We start from the raw sequence: 19,534 nt of genomic DNA, 5'->3' as shown, positions 1-19,534 counted from the left end.
TCAATGAAAAGGATCTCTGTCTTACTGGTATTCAGGCAGAGATCATTGGCAGCCCACCATGCCTGAATAACAATCGGGTATGAGAGAGGAGAGGGAGGAGGTAGAGGATGGCAGCCTGAAGGAGATCTGTGTGTCATCTGCATGGAAATGAGGGGAGAAGGTGGAGATCAAGTGGGCCAGGTAGATATTGAAGAGCCATGGCGATAGGATCAAGCCCTGAGGGACGCCACAGGTAGAGAGTGAGGTGGAGGAGAGAAAGGACCCATTTGCACTTGGGAGGGTCTGTTTGAAAGGAAGGAGGTCAGCCACGCCAGTGCCCGGTCTGTGTTGCCTACGGTATCATGGAGACAGTTTATGAAAATGGAGTGGTCGACTGTGTCAAAGGTAGTAGAAAGATTGATGAGGATCAGAACAGAAGGAGTGTTTGACCCAGGTTAGAGAGCAGGTCTTTGTGGGTGTTCAGGAGAGCAGCTTCCATGCCTCTTGGATTCGCTGAAACCGGACTGGTGGTCATATATTCAGCCAGCCATTTCAGTGTGGACGGTGAGTTGGGGGATCGCCCAAAAATGGGGTGATAGAGCTAGGGTGATAGTTAGCCGGGCAAGAAGGGTCAGCAGACGTTTTTTAATGAGATGATGCACAAGAGAGTGCTTAAGGGGTTGTGGGAAGAAGCCAGTGGCAAAGGAATGGTTGCAGAGGTCCGCCAAGGATGGGGTGATTTAGGCAATGTTGTCCTTGGTGGTTCTGGAGGGGCAAGGGGGCACCTATTTAAAGGAGACTTTGAAAAAGCGGACAACTCTAGAGATCTCGTTTGGTGCATTGGGATAGAAGGAGGAGAGTATGGGGAAGAGGGAGGCCAAGGGAGGCAAGAGAACGTGGGGTGTGTGGGGGGGCAGATGACAGAGAGGACAAGATGTCCAGAGTTTTGGAGGAGAAGTGGGCAGCCAGTGCGGTGCAGAGGGCCTGGGAGGGAGGAGGAGAGGAGGAGACTGCAGTGGGATTGGCAAGTTCCTTGCAGATTCCAGAGTTCATCCATGTTATTGGTGGCTCCAGAGATGTAGGCTTGGACATGACCCCCCTTCTTGGAGCAGATGGCGAGACGATATTGCCATTGGAGTAGGTAGCAGGTCAGTTTGTCAGTGGATGAGCTAGTTGCCTGCCACTTCTGCTCTGCAGCTTTACACTTGCATTTCAAAGCTGCCAAGTCAGAGTCATACCAAGAGTTGCATTTGGAGGCAGGGTTCATGCGGATCCGCATGACGGGCGCTAGGATGTCCAGGGTGTTAGAGATAAAGAGATGGAGGTTAGCTAGAGTAGAGTCAGAAGGAGAGTCAAATGAAGGGGGCGGAGGAGCGATGAAGGAAGATGCAAATGCAGCGACTGAGACACGCTTAATCGGTCGAATGATGGAGAAGGAGACTGGCAGTGCGGGCAGAGGCTTAATCTTGAGACAGGTGATGTCAAGGTGGGAAGAGAGGAGAGGGTGGTCAGACCAGGAGAGAGGGGTAGTAAGAGGCTTGGAGAGTGGGATGCCTGTTGAGATGAGAGCATCCAAGGTATGTCCGGCAGAGTGGGTTGGGCCAGAGGGAGGATAGTGAGGGAAAGAGAGTCACAGAGGTCGCAAAAGAGTACAGTAGCCACATCTGGAGAGTCAAGATGGATGTTAAAGACCCCAAGGAAAATACGTTTGGGGAGGAGGCAAGAAGAGAGGAGGACAGGTCCGCCCATTCTGAGAGGAAGAGTGAGGTCAGTCCAGGGGGCCTGTAGATGGTAGCGAAAGAAAGAGAGAAGGTAGGCGAGACAGCCTGCAGACTAGGCTTTCAAAGGATGTGCAGGCTTGAGTGGGGATGATGGAGGCAGGAACCCACTCGGGAAAGATCAGAGCCCTCTGCCACCAGGCTGGGAGGGCCTGAGATTTGACAGGATCTTGTAGCCCTCAGGGAGAAGAGTGTCAAAAGCAGTGACAGAGCTGGCCTTGAACCACGTTTCAGTAAGAGTAAGGACGTCAAGGTCTTTAAGGAGGAGACAGATGTCAGAGGAGTGTTTGATAGTAGAGCGATAATTGAGAGTAGCTAAGTGAAGCTGGTTGCCTCCTGTTAATGATTTGCAAGGGGGCACGGGAGTGCGGTGCCACCACTTGGAGGGATGGGGGCTAAGGGGTGGCAGGAGAGGGGGGAAGTTGAAGAGATATGGAAGACCCCTGTCAAGAAGGACGAGGTGGGGCTGAGAGCTCTGGGCCATGATATTGCCATTGTGATAGACATTAATGGTGCACTTGAAAGATGCAAAGTGATCCAAGAGCACTTCGCATCTGGTGCCACCAGAAATGGGTGAAGAAGAAAGAGGGGAGAGGACACAAACCACATTGAGAGTCCATAAGTCCGAAGAAGGAACAGCAAACAGAATGTCAGTGATAGTCTGTCTGGAGGAAGCTTTGATGTAGGTGTCTGCAATGCGTAGACCAGGGTTGGATGTCAGGAGTACCTTTTTTAAATGTCTTCCTTCCAGACTTTGGGAGAGAAGGACGATAGGTGACGGAGAAGCAATTAGAATAGATAGGGGAGACAGAGAGCACCATGGGGGCAGAGACAGAAAAGGGAGGGGGGAATCGGAGGATAGCAGGGGACAGGGTCAGAGGCACTATGCACAATAGAATCTCACCAGGCGTCTAGGAAGAAGAAATCAATGAGCACACTGGAGATGCCCACATTCAAAGATCATTAACACATTGGAAAGCACACCTTAATTCAAATTCACCAGAAATCACTAATAAGCAGTACAAAATGGAGGATGCACAGTTGGAAAGCACACCTAAATTCAATTGTGCCAGCAGGCACTAAAATCAGTGCAAAATGGAGGAGGCACAGTTGGAAAACACACCTGAGAATCAAAATTGAGTTTAAATTTTTATTTAAGCAGGGCATTATGAAAAACAGCAGATAATATTCAGTGAGAGGCAAAATATACATATTTCATTTGGTGCAGAGATTAGAGTTTATAGGGAAAGGAGCAGAAAATAACCAAAGCAGCCACAGGTAGAGAGTGAGGTGGAGGAGAGAAAGGACCCATTAAGCACTTGGGAGGGTCTGTTTAAAAGGAAGGAGGTCAGCCACGCCAGTGCCCGGTCTGTGATACCTAGGGTATCATGGAGACAGTTCATGAAAATGGAGTGGTTGAGTGAGTCAAAGGTAGAAGACGTGCTGTGTCCAAGGGAGGTGTGTGGGCCAGGCAAATGCAATCCATGTTTCTTACCAAAGCAATAGAAAAAGTAGGATTTTGTTTGTGGTGAAGCGTACAGTGGTCCCAGTCAGTGTGAATCATTTAGGAACATTGTCAAATGGCCAAGGCTCATGGAGTAGAAGCAGGCATTGTTACGCTCACCTGGTATCCATGGGGATGCCACCCAGCCCTGGTTGGATGATTTGCACTCTCGAACCATCTCCCGGTCCCTTGGTAAGGCCTCTGGTTAAAGATGGGTCTGCAATATAGGAGAGCTGGATGCAATACCAGATTGTCTTTATGTTTTCCCACCTCCCTTGGCCTGAACTCCTTCCTTCCCCCTGGGCCTTCTCCTCAACGAAATATTGTAAAAGGTGGATTCTCCGTCCTGCTCCTCGTGGCAGGGGCGCGTAGATGTGGGGGCGAGCAGCGACCAAGTTACTTCACTGGTGCAAGCCCCCCTGTGGGAATCCAGGCCTGCTGCGACTCCGTAGGTTTGCTGCTTTACAATCTTTATATGCAGTTCTTATGTTCCTCTTAGTTCGAATAATAATGTCTTGCTTCTTTCCTTTTAGGTATGGAAAGGTATTTTGGTGTTGTCGTGCAGTTTGAAGATGAGCATGGGCCGGTAGGCGAAAGCGCGGTGTGCGCAATGCTGTCCGGTGAGTAATGCGCGAAGCGTGGCGCTGTTTCGCCTTTTATATTGCTAACCTGTGTCTTTTCTCTCCTTGCAGGTTGCGCTGTTCCTTGCCGAGCGCCGTAATGTTCCAGCAATGATACTGACCAGGAGATGACTACCCAGGTAAGAATTGTGTGGCTTTCTTCATTCGGTAGGAAACGTGAGTAAACGCCTACTAATGCTGTCTTTCTTTCTCCTCTTTCCAGGTTATGGTATTCCAGGATGCATGCAGTGCCGGATGATGGAGTTCGTATCTTCAGGTCAGTGGAACTGAAGTCAGCGATGGATTGAAGACAGGATACTGTTCCAGGTAAGTTTCGTAGTGTTCTTTCTGTCGCTGCAGGTCCTTGGTTTCAGGTAAGATGGTATCAAAGAACTGGACACGGTGAGCGTTACATTGCCCATAGCAGAATAACGCAAAGCATGTTCTGCTGTTTGGGTGCGGTTTAAATAGTCTCATGTAAAGTAGTCCAGGTAAAGTAGTCCCAGGCCTACCACACTCAAAAGACTAGATCGCATAGCTCAGTTCCTTGTAACTGAGCTATATGTCTGCCTCCATGTTTGCTGAACCCCCCCAAGTTAAATAGTCCCAAGTAAATAGTCCCATTCTAATGTTGGTCTTCATGATGGTTATTAGCCTGGCACCAAAGGCACCAGGACTGACTCCAAGAGAGTCTTGGGTGAGGTTTTAAGGCCATTGACCTGGCCCTAAATGGAAGGCTGACTTGCCAGTGAGGGGCAGGGGCAAGGGTCATGACAGGCATAGGTGCTCCCTCCAGCTCCGGACAGGGCCAGAGAGGAGCCTTGGTGTGGGCCTTTGTTAGGGGGCCGGCTCAAGCTTGCTGGCTCCCCTAATGGTTAGAAGTAAAAACAAAGGCCCAATCAGGGATTCTGGGGCAGCCTCCCCCGGCCTCACAAAGAAGGCACAGAGGTGCCTGATAAGGTGGCGGCCATCTTTGGGTAAAGGAGGCCGGCCTGTATTCCAGGAAGCCCAAAGGATTACCTCTGTGTTGGCGCTGGTGGGGGCTTACTCTGGGCACATTCACAGGCTCCTGCTGCAAGCTGGTGAAGGCAGCGTGCCTGCTGGATTGTGCAGTGCCAATGGTAGTCATCAAAGCTTATGTAGATGACGTGCATCTCAACCTTTGAGGCCACCAGAGTGGATGAAAGTAGACGATTTAATTTCAGGTGGATGAGAGCTCACATGGACGTGGAAGGAGCTTGGCGGGTGAAAGAACGGCGAACAAGGCGGGTGAAACCTGCCAAAAGCATGTGAGTTGAAACATATGTATATATTGAGCAGCTGGAGGGCTAACTGCTTGCAGCTGCTCCCTGCTTTTTCTTGTGCTCCCTGCAAATTAACAACCAGGCCTACACTCCGCGTTTAACCCATAGACTCTCCGTTTTTACACTTTTCTCCTGGTCCCCGGTAAGAGTGTTGAATCTCCCGGATTCACTGAACCCCCAGCAACTCACCTATGCCTTTATGTGTTTGGCTACAAATAGACCACTAGTGTCCAATCAGGTGGGGTTGTGGGTGGATTTTTGCATGCAAATCCCACTCCTATCTGGCTTCACAGGGTAGTGTTTGGCTTTTTTTTTGTTTAAACATGTGGAGATGGGTGGAGTCTTAAGTGTTAATGGGCGAAGCATTGGATGACGTAGGTCTTCAGGTTTTTGTTTTAGATATGTAAGCAGTTCTGGTCACAATGTCAGGCAGATCTACCCTATAACGTGGTGCTCGGGCAGATACAAGCGTGCATCACTACATCATCCTCTTTTGTAAATCAATAGTCATACAGACAATATTTCAGGAATGTTCCTCTTCCTAGCTGTCTGTTCATAGCATACTGTGATCTGGTAGGTCTCTAAATGTGTTTATTGTTCTCTTCTTGCTTTTAAATGTTCACACTTCTCTGTCTGCTCTGTGGATCTTTCCTGTGCTCCTCCATCACAGTGAGGAATAACGTTCTCACTATTACTGTCACATGCAATTGATTTTCCTAGTCTCAGGACATCCTTCCCTTCCGAAAATGTTTGTAAGAGCAAGGATGGGGGTAGCTGAGTTTGTTCCTTTTTCACAGTGCAACTCATTACATGTTCGATTTCTTAACCCCCTTTGTGGTAATGGTGTCTTGATGTATCTTGATAATGTGCACCGGGGCTGTATCCTGATGACGTGGTTGTGGTCTTTTGCTGCATTATTATCTTCATTAGATCACCTGTATTGAACTCTCTGGGTGGGTATGCAGTAATAAAATTGCAGCAAAGAAGTTGCCTGTACAAAAAATCGCGGAAAAAATGCTGTGGTTTGACCCGGTAAAGGTGTAGCCCATTATACCACTTAAGGGGATCGGGGGTTACTGGGGTGTCCCCCGCTCCTCTTAAATGGTAAAATGTATCCAGGGGTTGCTGGGGCGTCCCCATGCATCCATTTCATGGATTGCGGTGGCAAAACCACAGCCTTTTTGTCACAATATTTTGTGTAAACAGCAATTTTTGACACGATTTTAACACATGGAACCTCTGGGTGTCATACTATTTAAATTATTTCCTTTGACAGTCTCGCGTGCAAATCACTTTTCCCTGGATCTCTGGAATGTGTGCTTACAATGTTCTTTCGTGAGTGTATTCAAGAAGGACTAAGCTTAATGTTCACTTTACGCACACTCATGAGTTGAAATGGTTTAACTCCTATGGTGGAGTTTTACGTAGCTCTATGATGTGTTAACATCCTTTGCACTGCTCCATGACAGTTTGTGCTATTTGCTCTGGCATGATTGGTTTGCTTTATCTTGGCCACGTGGGGAGACCTTGTGCTTACGCCCCGGACCCTTTCAAAAATCAGGCAAAGAATTACAAATAATACGTTTATAATAATGATAATATAAATGGCTTGTTTATTCACTCATAAGATAAAGAAAAAATAAACACACAATCAGTTATACATAAACATAGAAAAAATGCATCACAGTTAAGATAGTTGCAGAAGACACCTTCATCTTGGCCACAACAACACTGTTTACTCCCACAGCAGGTGGGCAAAGAGATTGCTCTTCCTAACAGGATTTGGAGTGGAGCGTCCATCCTCTCAGCGAGACTGCATCACCCAGGGTCCAAATTCTAACTGCTTTCCCAAGAGGGATACCTCTTCTCTTTATGGGGCTACTTTCGATTTCTGACCCTCATTGCTTACCAGACCGCTCTCGGCCGAAGAGCATACAATAAGCATGAGGAACAAAGAGTGGAATATACCAGCCAGAAGAGGAAAAAAACAACTTCTTTCCTTAATTTCGTTCTCAGTCCCTTTATCACTGCACTTGCAGAGCGCTCCGACTCCCTTTCTAACTTGTCCTTCGGCGGACAGTACAACAACTATTCTCCCCGGCTTGGTCGTCTGACATTAATATGCAACCTTGTCTTTGCTGCAGAAATACATGTTTACTTGCTGAACACACGAAAACGTAGACTCTCATTGCTGTTTCATTGTGGTAAATGGAAGTGACTGCCCAAGATGGCCGCGCATAGGCGCCATGTTTTGTTGGCTCATTTTTCGCACACTCACTACACTCCACCCCTTGGACAGTCAACTACCACAACCCAATGGGCGAAAAAAGGAGGTTCCGAAAACCTGCGAAACAAACTCCATAAATTCGGAATACACGAAAAACAACAACAACAACAAACCAAAATAGCATAAATACCAAAAAACAAAATCAAAGGTGAATGCAACGCTTCGGAAATCCAGGAAAACATTTGACCCACCAGTCTCCGTCCTTATCCTGTGTCATTCAGGTAACCAGATCTTTCAATTCTTTAATATGATCTTCAATGGAACGGGAACAATCTTCCAAGTCAAAACAACACATCCCCCTATACAGCGTTACACCCCAAATTATGGGTTCAGAAACAGATAATCAATAACTGCTCTATTTTACAAAATAGCCTTCCTAAACTTTTTATCATCCAACAATAGCTCAGTCAAAGCCTGCAAAGTCTCATTAAGCCCTTTAACTACCAAGCAAGCCACTTTAATCATGGATTAATATCCCCCAGCTGCCAGTCCCCAAATCCTGACTAAGTAAATAGCTAATGCCAACACTTCAGTCTCGGATAACAGATGGACATCGGAATTACAATCAAGAGATAGGGCGGTATACGGAGTGGATCGCGTAGACCGCCGAACAGCATGGCGTAAAGGAAATAGCCTCAAGCCAAGATGTGTTAAAGTGTAAGGACCACCTGAAATATTAGCAGTCTAGGAGGTTTGGTCTTTTGGGCAAATTCTGGATTTGGCGGTATTTTCTTACTGTGGTAAGTTGCTGGTATTTTGGCAGTAAACTGGACTTGCCATTAGAGAGAGTTCAGTCTTACCCTATTTTGGTGAGAATATAGTGTAAGCTTATATTGGCAGTAATGATTAGTAGTATCTTATTTTGCTGGTATTTTATAATTATGTTTTTTGTGGTATAGGGGTGAGCATGTTTTTTATACTACCGCCCCATCATAGAACAAACTCTCCCTCATTACAATTGTGACCCACCTTTGGCTGACTGTAGGTACTCCATGGACCTAGCACACCTTTAGGGAACCCAGTGAGTTTATTCAGAATGAAACTTATTGCATGTAACTCGTGTTACTGACTTATTTACATTCAGTAACCTATGTGCTCTGGGGCCCCGCCTGTCACACTCTACCCCCGGTCTTACCTGTTTGTCCTTTGTCGCTTTCTTCTTTGTAGGTTTCTCTGCTCTCCGGGATGTCCGGGACTTGAACAGGTAAGGCCGGTGGTCCTCCGTATCCAGCATGGAACGAGAATGGACTCAGAGGAAGAGTTCAGGATTCCGGGAAGGTAAGAGCAGTCAATGTCTGTCACAAGTCTAGGCCGAGAGTACAGGGCAGAGGCTATCTCTCACTGTATGCAAGTAGATTAAGAGAGATTCCGGAGACAATGTTAACATATAAAAGATTAAAGGTACATACCAAGCTGTTAGTTGAAACAGGTATTCACAGGAACTGCAGGAGCAGGCTGTAAACAAAGAGACATAGAAAAGGCAAAGACAAGCAAGTACATTGGGCAACACGGATTGATCAGAAATAAGGGTGTACTGGAATATGACAAGGGGTCTCCAGGGATTAAGGAAAGCCCTTGGGATAGGTACCAGCAGATTACTTTTAACAACAGTCATACAGCAACGTCATGACTTAGGATAGGATATCAGAAGTTAGAACAGGCAGGTTGCAAGGCAAAGAGCCCAGAGGAACAGGGCAGAAGGCAGAGGAGTGTGGCAAGGCTGCCAGGCAGGGAAGCCCAGAGGAGAAGGGCAGAAGGCAGCAGAGTGCGGCAAAGCGGTCAGGTGGGAGCCCAGAGGAACAGGGCGGAAGGTAGCGGAGTGCGGCAGAGCTGTCAGGCGGGAGCCCAGAGGAGCACGGCAGAAGGCAGAAGCGCCATCAGGTGAGAGCCCACAGGAGCAGGGCAGAAAGTAGAGGTGGGGGCCCAGAGGAGCAGGGCGTAAGGCAGCAGTGTGTGGCAGAGCTGCCATGTGGGAGCCCAGAGGAGCAGGGCGGAAGGCAGCGGAGTGCGACAGAGCCGTCAGATGGGAGCCCAGAGGAGCGGGGCGGAAGGCAGCAGAGTGTGGCAGAGCCGCCAAGTGGGAGCCCAGGGGAGCAGGACAGAAGGCTGCAGCAGACTGGAGAGGGAGCTGCAAGTATCAACAGCAACAGGAATCAAAAGGCAAAAAGAGGATTTCCAGGAAAGGTAAAAAACTGGTAACGGGAGCACCAGCACGAACTCCCAGTGGAAGCATTTGACTGACAACTGCTTCTGTTCAAAGTGAGCTTATAAAGGCCCTACCAGCCAGCAGGCCAGCAGGATGGAGCTGATTGCAGACTCTGGCAGCCGTGTTCAATTAAGCCCTGGCTTCAGTAGCCTGCAGCAGTAGCAGCAGTGGTTTCTAATCAAGTGCTCTCCAGCTCTCTGCAGCCTAGCCTGCAGTAGCTTGGAACAGGTGAATGCAATCAGGCTCTCTGCAGCTCTTAGTAGCTTGCTGCAAACACATGTATTTAGTATGCCCCATCCAGCCCTCTGCCTTTTGGACAGCATACATGCCCCAGAATGCATCTGCTGGTTTAACCCAAAAGCCGGAATGGAACATGCAATTAGATTAGTCCAAAACTGCAGCGGTAAAACAAGGAAATAAAGCAAGAGGCGCATGTATCGGTGCTGGGTGGCAGGCAAGCAGGATCGTGACAGTATGCCCTCCTCACAGGACCCCTCCTGGTGCCCTAAAAGAAGGCATAGTCCATTGTGTCTTTCAAGCAGTAGAAAGAGTAAGGGTTGAAGCACTAAAGTCAAAATCAATGCGCAGGTAAAGGTTTTATACTCCTTCAGTGTAGTACTTTGATCAGAAAATGCAAATCGATGATTGTTCTTCACAACCCTACCAAACGACACGCAAGGTACATCAGTATGTAAGGTGGGTGTGCAGGAAAACAGAATTGTAGACTGAAGCTCTTTAGAGGATACAGAAATCGAGGCTGGCACAGACACAGGATTTGCTGGTTTCAGGTTGTTCTTTGGATGCAGCGGTTGTAAATGTGACTCAGAATGCAAAGGAAATGTTTTACCTTCAGATGACTGTAGCATAACTGAACTATCTTGGTGACTTTCAGAAAGGGTAAGTTTATTCTTTGTCACAGAGAGCTGGTTTTCTGATGGCATTACTATTCCAATAGGTAGGCTTTGGCATTTAGCCGTGGATACCACACTCATGTAATTGGTTATTGGCTCAGAGTGTTCAAGTACTTGGGAAGGTGATACTGCTGAGTGCAAGGCTAGCATAGGCTTGATGAAAATCCTTTCACTGACAGGGAGTGCAGGTATCTCGTTCCACTGGTTTAAATGTTCAAGCAGCATAACACTAACAATGGTACTGATCATAAGGTCTTAACACTAAATCCATTACTGAATCTTCCTTTTCACTGAAGGATATGCTTTTGCATTCAAGGTAATCTTCATTAATTTCTTGTTGTTTAATTTCAGTTATGGGCATTTGGATTACTTCAGGTGTTGAAGTGGACACCGGGATAAGAATGGATGCACAGTCTTGATTCAGGTCACAGGCATGAGCAAGCGTTGAAACACAGTCTTTGAAAAAGAGGGGTTTTGGACTGGCAATCTGTTCGGATACTGCAGTAATTGTGGGGTTGTAAACACTAGAAAAGTCAATTGCATTGCTGTCTGTGTGCAAGGCAGTGCTCATTACTGGCATTGTAACCAGGGAAGGAGTTTGGTCCGAATAACAGCATTGGTGTTAGACTATGGTTAGGCTCCTGGAAAAAGCCTTGTACGGAGTCTGCAGAAGTGTCAGAAGAGATAGCAGAGGTAGACTCAGCTGGAGGCAGAAAAGGTCTCTCATGATTCCTGCCCCTCATGTCTCCAGCCCTCCAGGATGTCAGGCTGGAGCCAGGCACAATCACCTACATGGCCCTCAAGGGCCTCTCCATCCCTCCAAAGACCCACTTGGAGTCAGACTTGGCGCTTGTGGCACCAGACTCACTCACTCCCATAGGATAACATTGGGGATTGGACTTGTAGTGCATTGATGGGGACAAGATGGATGCCGGCACATATTTCAGTTCCCAGAACTGCATGTGCGGTCTAGTCTTTTGAGTGTGGTTCAGCCCAGAGACACCTAGGATATCCAGAGACCATTTAAGCCACACCCAGGCTGAGAAACATGCTTTGCATTTTCTGCACCTGCAGCGTGACACTCACCGTGTTTGGATCGGTCTCCAGTAGGCCTGCATCTTTCTTCTGCGCTCAGCTCCTGCAAGAACAAGAACACCGTTAGGAACAGCCTTACCCTGCAGCGCTTCTGCCCATCATTCATCGCTCCTTCTGTTCTGCGGGCATCTTCGGCGGTGTCATTCCCATCCCGGCATGCTACTTCCGGAGGAGAATGGAAAAGAACAGAAAAAAGGCATTAGTAAGCATTCTGCAAATCTTCACTTATTTTTAAATACTGTACGAGCTTCAAAAGCTTACCTGAATCCCAGCCGCACTGGGGGAACTCTGTCTCTGGAACTTCTCATCCATCTGCAAGAGGGAAAAGACACTCCAGGTTAGCGTGGAAACATCTAGAGGCACCGCATACCGCACTTACCCACCGCATTTGTTCTTCATAACCGGAATCCACGCTGAAAACGTCGTGGCACCCAAAAGACACAGAAAAAGAACTCAGTTCAATGCAAATACAAAAGGGGTGCATCGCACATCGCGCTCTCACTCACCTTCATCGCTACTCATCTCAGCAGCACGCCGCCATCCCCGGACGCCGGCCATCATCTAAAGAAGGAAAGGAACGAAGTTAGAGAACTGTTCAAAAGACTCATTATACTTACCTGTCGGACTCTTGCCAGTGAAGTAACTAGGCTGCAACGAGCCCGCATCAATCAACGCGCCCCTGCGCTGAAAGCAGGACGGAGAGCACACTATCCAAGAAAACAAGGTGAGCTGTGGATCAAAGGGAAGGGTTGGACCGCGGGGAAGAAGGGGTTCAAGCACACAGAGACAATAGGGAGTTAAACTCTACCAATCTTGTGTTTCTGGCCCAGTCTCCAGTCGAATAACCGCCAGGGAAGGGTCCGAGGTCGTAAGAGGTCATAACAGGCTGAGTGACCTCCCTGTGGATACCAGGTGAGCGTTACAAGGTCTTTTCAAAAAGTCACCCAGTGAGGTACAGGAGGACAGGTCTTCACCTAATAGATCGTAGTTGGGGAAAGCCTGGCTGGCATCTCGAACAGAAAGAGAAGAGCACTCCAAGTTAACCTGCAACTGGTAAACATATTCCTGCTTCAGTCTTTCTATTTGCTCCAACCTTCTTTCCTTTAACTTATGCAACTCATTAGGAACCCAAATTGTAACGCTCACCTGGTTCCCACGGGGGCGCTGGTCTAGTCTGGATTGCTGTGGCCTCTTCTAGCGTGATGCGCAGGACCCGGAACACCGATTGGACAGGACCTCCAAATCGTGCTTGCCTGGCCCGTAGGAATATCCTTCTGCAGATGAGAAAGGGGATTAACAGTCTGCGGAATAGTGTGCTAGCTCCCCCCTTTCCCCCTTCCCCCTTCGTTCCTCTCTAACTTCCTCCAAACCCTGGTTTAAGCTCACCTTATGGTTTGGAAGGATGAACTCTCCATCCTGCTTCTGGTTCAGGGGCGCGTGTTCGTCCAGTTACTTCACTGGTTTTCAGAATGGCGCTGGCAAAATCCACTTGACTTTCCTGAGCGATGCGCCGTAAGTATGAAAGTTCAAAGTTCAAGTGAGACCCCCTTTATGTTGTCTTTCTAACCTGTGATCTGTCCTTTATTTCAGGTGCAGAATGAAGGTGATGCGTCGAGGGGTTAAACTGCCGAGGTGAGTAGTGATGAGGGCGATCCCTCTAAATGTCCTTATCATTCCCCAGAAATGTCTCTTGTCCTTTCCCCATAGGGGCCGGGGTACGGTACCTGCCAACGGGGCGGCGCCGACCCGAAATGTGGAAGAAAAGCCGGTAAGTATTATGGCTGTTAATCAGGCTTTCCTTCTGTGTTCCTTCTGCTCACCTTTTGTTTCTTCCTCTCTCCCCTAGGTGCGGGGATGTGGCGTCCGATGCTGACAGTCGCGATGGAGCCGGGAGATGTCTCGAGGACAGGTGAGTGAAGCGTGGCGCTGAAGCGAGCAACGCGATGCTTTTAAATGGAAGTCTTTCTTCAGGGATGCTGGCGAGAAGATTCCGGATGCAGGTAAGAAGTTTGAAATAGTCCTTGGTTTTCACCTTTCTCTTCTCTTCCTTCCTTGCAGGTCTTCCAGGTTCGAAGCGGGCGTGGCTGGAGTCCAGGAGCAGGAGCAGACACGGTGAGCGTTAAGCTGCAGGAAGCAGAACAACGCGAAGCATGAGCTGCTGTCTGGGCGTGGCTTAAATAGCCTCCAAAGAAGTCCCAGGTATGTATCCTTCCCCAACTAGGTATGTATCCTTCCCTGGCCATGCCCGAGTGAAAAAATAGTCCCTATGAAAAAATAGTCCCTTTCAGGTCTCAGGGAGGCCTGAAGCGTGCAGCATGGTCTGCATCAGGTAACTGCACAAAACACCTCCCTTTATGAGCCTGGCGCCTATGGCGCCAGGACTGATGTCCAACATGAGCCTGGCGCCAAGGGCGCCAGGACTGAGTCCAAAGAGCCCCTATAAGGGGCCGCTGGGCTTTTACCCGAGGGCATGATGCCTGCTTCCGGGGGTGCTGGGCCTGGCCTGGTGCTCCGGGGGTAGGCATCATGACACAAATGTCATCAATAATTAGAGAGAGAATGTCTGGTTCAAGGTGACCTGGGTTACCTGAAGATGAAATGTATCCCTCTCTTATGTTTAGCCCGTACAGTATGGCATAGTCGTCATTTAAATCCATAGATTGCCTCTTTAGAGCAAATAGCTGTTTCTGGATACTTTCCAAATCAAAGACCTCCTCGGGGGACTTAGCTGGTCTTTCTTTAGCAAAATGTTTATTGGTAGAAGGCTCAGGATCTGCTGTTATTTTAGCATAAGACTCTGGGATTTCAGAGTAGATCTGTGGTTCAAAACAAAGTCTAGAGGCATGAGTGGCATTGTTGCGGCTACATGCTTGTTTGTCCAGATAATGTATAGCACCAACATAAAGCTTGTTGGAATCTTGCTTCATGTCGTCAGCCCTAACACACTGAATAGTGACAGGGCAATAATTTACAGGTTCACTGGAACAGTACACAGTAGGAAGACTATTCTCAGTGGGATACGTTGAAGCCTTCCAACCAGCCCTTATCTTGGAGGGGCATGCCAAGGATTGAGTCAAATACCTATTTTCTTCCTGTAACTGTTCTGCTGTCATCAAGTCGGGGTTCGCAGAAAACACAGAGTCCCATCCCGGAGTACTTGGTTTGGTAGAAAAATGTGAAAAAAATGTGGCACGGAGATACCCATTCTCTCTGAGGACGGTAGCTTCATTATGGGTAAAAGTCTCAAGTAACTGGGTGCTGGCAGTTTGCTTGCAGGATGTAGGGGTTCGCCAAGGGTTCTTGTTTTTCTTCAGAGGCATCTTGGATTGAACAAGCATTGGCCCAAGAATCAAAATGTCCTTTTTGGTCAGTCAATCTGTCAAGTCTAGGCGGAGAGTACAGGGCAGAGACCATCTCTCACTGTATGCAAGTAGATTAAGGGAGATTCCGGAGACAATGTTAACCTATAACAGATAAAAGGTACATACCAAGCTGTTAGTTGAAACAGGCATTCACAGGAACTGCAGGAGCAAGCTGTAAACAAAGAGACATAGAAAAGGCAAAGACAAGTAAGTACAGTTGGCAACACGGATTGATCAGAAATCCAGGGATTAAGGAAAGCCCTTGGGATAGGTACCAGCAGATTACTCTTAACAACAGTCATACAGCAACGTCATGACTTGGGCGTGCCGAGGAAACTATTGTACTCAGTGCAAGGGTAAAACTGAAAGACCATATACTGAGGCAGGTACGACTTCAACGGACTACGTGAAGGCAACAGAAGTCTTCCCTTGTCTGATCTGAACGGAGACCAACCCAGGGTCACACTGTAAAACGGATTCAAGTGGAGACACCACAGTGGACCAAAATGTATACAAGTAGAAAGCAGTGTTGAAAGAAATAACCAGGTACAGGACAGGATAGGATATCAGAAGTTAGAAAAGGCAGGTTGCAAGGCAAAGAGCCCAGAGGAACAGGGCAGAAGGCAGAGGAGTGTGGCAAGGTTGCCAGGCAGGGAAACCCAGAGGAGAAGGGCAGAAGGCAGCAGGGTGCGGCAAAACCGTCAGGTGGGAGCCCAGAGGAACAGGGCGGAAGGTAGCGGAGTGCGGCAGAGCTGTCAGGCAGGAGCTCAGAGGAGCACAGCAGAAGGCAACGGAGTGCAGAAGCGCCGTCAGGTGAGAGCCCACAGGAGCAGGGCAGAAGGTAGAGGTGGGAGACCAGAGGAGCAGGGCGTAAGGCAGCAGAGTGTGGCAGAGCCGCCAGGTGAGAGCCCAGAGGAGCAGGGCGGTAGGCAACGGAGTGCGGCAGAACCGTCAGGTGGGAGCCCAGTGGAGCAGGGCAGAAGGCTGCAGCAGACTGGAGAGGGAGCTGCAAGCATCAACAGCAACAGGAATCAAAAGGCAAAAAGAGGATTTCCAGGAAAGGTCAAAAACTGGTAACAGGAGCACCAGCACAAACTCCCAGTGGAAGCAGTTGACTGACAACCTCTTCTGTTCAAAGTGAGCTTATAAAGGCCCTCCCGGCCAGCAGGCTAGCAGGGTGGAGCTGATTGCAGACTCTGACAGCTGTGTTCAATTAAGCCCAGCCCTGGCTTCAGTAGCCTGCAGCAGTGGTTTCTAATCAAGTGCTCTCCAGCTCTCTGCAGCCTAGCCTGCAGTAGCTTGGAACAGGTGAATGCAATCAGGCCCTCTGCAGCTCTTAGTAGCTTGCTGCAAACACATGCCGGTCAAGTGGCACAGTGAGTAGAGCGCTCGCTTTGACACCCGTGCAGAGCCTGCTAACGCAGGATCGAATCCCGGCGGGGCCAAACTCAGCCTTTCATCCTTCCGAGGTCGATAAATGAGCACCACACACCGTGGGTAAAATAATAAGCAGCGCTCAGATACCTGAGGGTTTGTAGCGCTATATAAATGCCAAATTATTATTATTATTATTATTATTATTATTATTATTATTATTATTATATATTTAGTATGCCTCCTCCAGCCCTCTGCCTTTTGGACAGCATACATGTCCCAGAATGCATCTGCTGGTTTAACCCAAAAGCCGGAATGGAACATGCAATTAGATTAGTCCAAAACTGCAGCAGTAAAACAAGGAAATAAAGGAAGAGGCGCATGTAGTGGTGCTGGGTGGCAGGCGAGCAGGATCGTGACTATGTCCAGGAGTATGCGCGGAACCAGGAAGGGAAACACTACTCGCAAGTATTGCAATGGAGTTGCGAGCGCGGAAGCATCGAAGGGGGGAGTCCAGGAAGGAATGAGCGGACAGCCTCGGAGAAGGCAGCAGGCCACTTCAATAATCCAGGAATGAAGAAGAGTGAACACGATTGGGATCGGAACAACGATACGAGGAAAGGAAGGAAACAGTGAGCACACTAGCTGCAAGCTCGAAAAGGAGCGTTGAGACGCAGAGCGCTGTGGGGGCGTGCCCTTTTTCTAGGAGTACATGGCTCCGCCGTAAACGCTACAGCGCAGCATGGCTCATATGCTGGCCATTTTGAGAGGAGTCCGGCTCCAGCGGTACGGTGCATCATGGGCCAGGATGTCCAGAAGGGACGTAAATGGCGAGTCATGACACTGCTTTCTCTTCACAGCATGCAGAGAAAGGCGCATCCACACACACGCATAACCTTCTGTCTTGCTTATTTGTATATATTTTACCTTATCCTAAACTTGTCCCATGTGGTAAATGAGGTAGCAAAATTCTTTACCACATTAGTATGGCACTTGGATTACCCACTGACTTTTTCCCCTAATACAGTAATAATGGGAGACATAAATTAAAACCAATAAAGTTGCACCAGCTTTGTTTTTTTGTTATAATATTGGTCTTTGTTCTACACAATACAGAATATTACAATTCCACATATGCTTATCAACATCGTGCATCACTTTCTTACCCAGTGCAGACATGCGGAGAGAAACATGACATTTTTCTTTTAAACCTATCTCACTACACTGATTTTCAATAAGTGTAATGCATCTCATGCATTCTCACGCTCCTCATCTTTGAGACCTGACTCACCAAAATGTGCGAAGTCTGAGCCTTTTGTTGCCAGAGCCTTATCTATGTGAAACTCCTTCACACAGCCCCCGGGTGCAGCTTTCGGAATGCCTTCCACTTCAATGCCAGCAGACCGACACTTCTTTGCACTGCCTGCAAGCTATCTGCAACGCTGCATTCCTGGAGCCCGTCCAGGAAGGCACCAACAGCAATCCCTGGAAAGACTGACCTCTCTCTCCAGCTCACCTGATAAAAAAAACTCTGGCTGACTGTCAAACTCAGATCAGCCTCATCTGACATCATCATTGCCACATTTTGATTTCTACCAATCATATCACAAGAATGTCATAACAATGAAACTTCAGTTAACAAGCAACTGTTTCCCATTTATTTCAGCCGTGCACATATTTCTCCTCTCCATGGAAGAATACTAAATGGAATGAATCTCACTGTGTTTAATGAACTGCATTATATGTTAGAGGAACAATTAATGGGTTAGTGTCAGATGGGCTCTCCTCCTCCCCTGACTCCTCCTCACCTGTATGCTCAGGTACTTCCTCTACCCTGACTGAGCTCTTCTTCTTGGTCTTTATCTTCGTCCCTTGTCCAGGCTTCTTCTCCTTTTTTTTAACGTAAGTAGGGTCGCGCTCCCTCGGCCGCCTCCGTGGTCTGAATATAGTACAGATCCGGAGGTAACCCGAGGAGCACGCCCTAAAAATGGGGAAAAAGCCGGTTGGCAGAAAAAACCCCGATGGATTCCAAGACTGTTGTAATGGGAAGGTCCGATAATAAACTTGCAGAAGTGGGGAATCTGGTCTGCTGACACCACAGACGCGAAGCTCTGATGTAAATAGAAGAGGCTGGTTGCTGGATCCTACGGGACCCGGTGTAGGGGGTCCGTAGGCTTAAACGGTATTGCGGACTTCCGTGAAAGATACTGCACAGAGGTAACGATGCAGGTAAGAATTGTCAGAAAAGGTAACAATAGAGGGAACACGAACATTAGGATAGAACAGAGTAAAGATAGAAGTCTCCCGACACCAGAGAGGGATATGACGGCGGAGACTAAGTGGGTTGCAGAGAGAGACAAGTACACGGAATACGCGTGGAGAAAGGGAACGCGTAGTGAAAGCGAAAGCCGCTAGAAAATTCCCCGATCACCTTACCTGAAAACCATTAGACACCGCGAGTGGCAAGGAACAGTAAAGGCAAAAGCAAAGTAATACGGGAGACGGAGTAAAGCTAGTCGCTGTAAGAGACTGGCAGCGCAGGTAACACATACGATACAATGCGCCGTGTGCTAGTTTTATCAGCCAGTTATAGGTTCCGTCGGCCATCTTGGAATAAGCTAGACCGTTGGTTTTGCTAATGGATTCCATCTTAGCAGTACTTCCAACGGTCAGCTATCTTCCAGGGTTGGTGCATGACAGTATGCCCCCTCCTATACTTTCTTCCTCCTGGTCTCCCCGGATACAGTCTATGGAAACGCTGTACAAGTCTGGGGGCATTCACATGGGTTCTTGGCTCCCATGTTCTTTCGGCTATAGGATAGCCCTTCCAGTGGATCAAATATTGTAATGTTCCTTTCCTGTAATGGGAATCCACTATTCTGTCCAATTCATATTCTTCCGGTTCCTTCTGAGGTGTGACTATGGGTCTTCTCCTAGATCTCTTAAAGGGATCTTACTTATGTGTCTTGAGTAGAGAGGAATGGAAGACATGATGTATCCGCCGCAAGGCGTGAGGTAGCTTTAATCGGAAGGCCACTGGATTGATTTGAGACTGAATCTGATAGGCACCTATATATCTGGCTGCGAACTTTCCCATATGCGCCCACCGGGAAA

This window comes from Ambystoma mexicanum, chromosome 14, assembly GCF_040938575.1.
Source record: "Ambystoma mexicanum isolate Mex_15411 chromosome 14, UKY_AmexF1_1, whole genome shotgun sequence".
NCBI classification, from domain to species: Eukaryota; Metazoa; Chordata; class Amphibia; order Caudata; family Ambystomatidae; genus Ambystoma; species Ambystoma mexicanum.
This window is presented reverse-complemented; position numbering follows the sequence as displayed.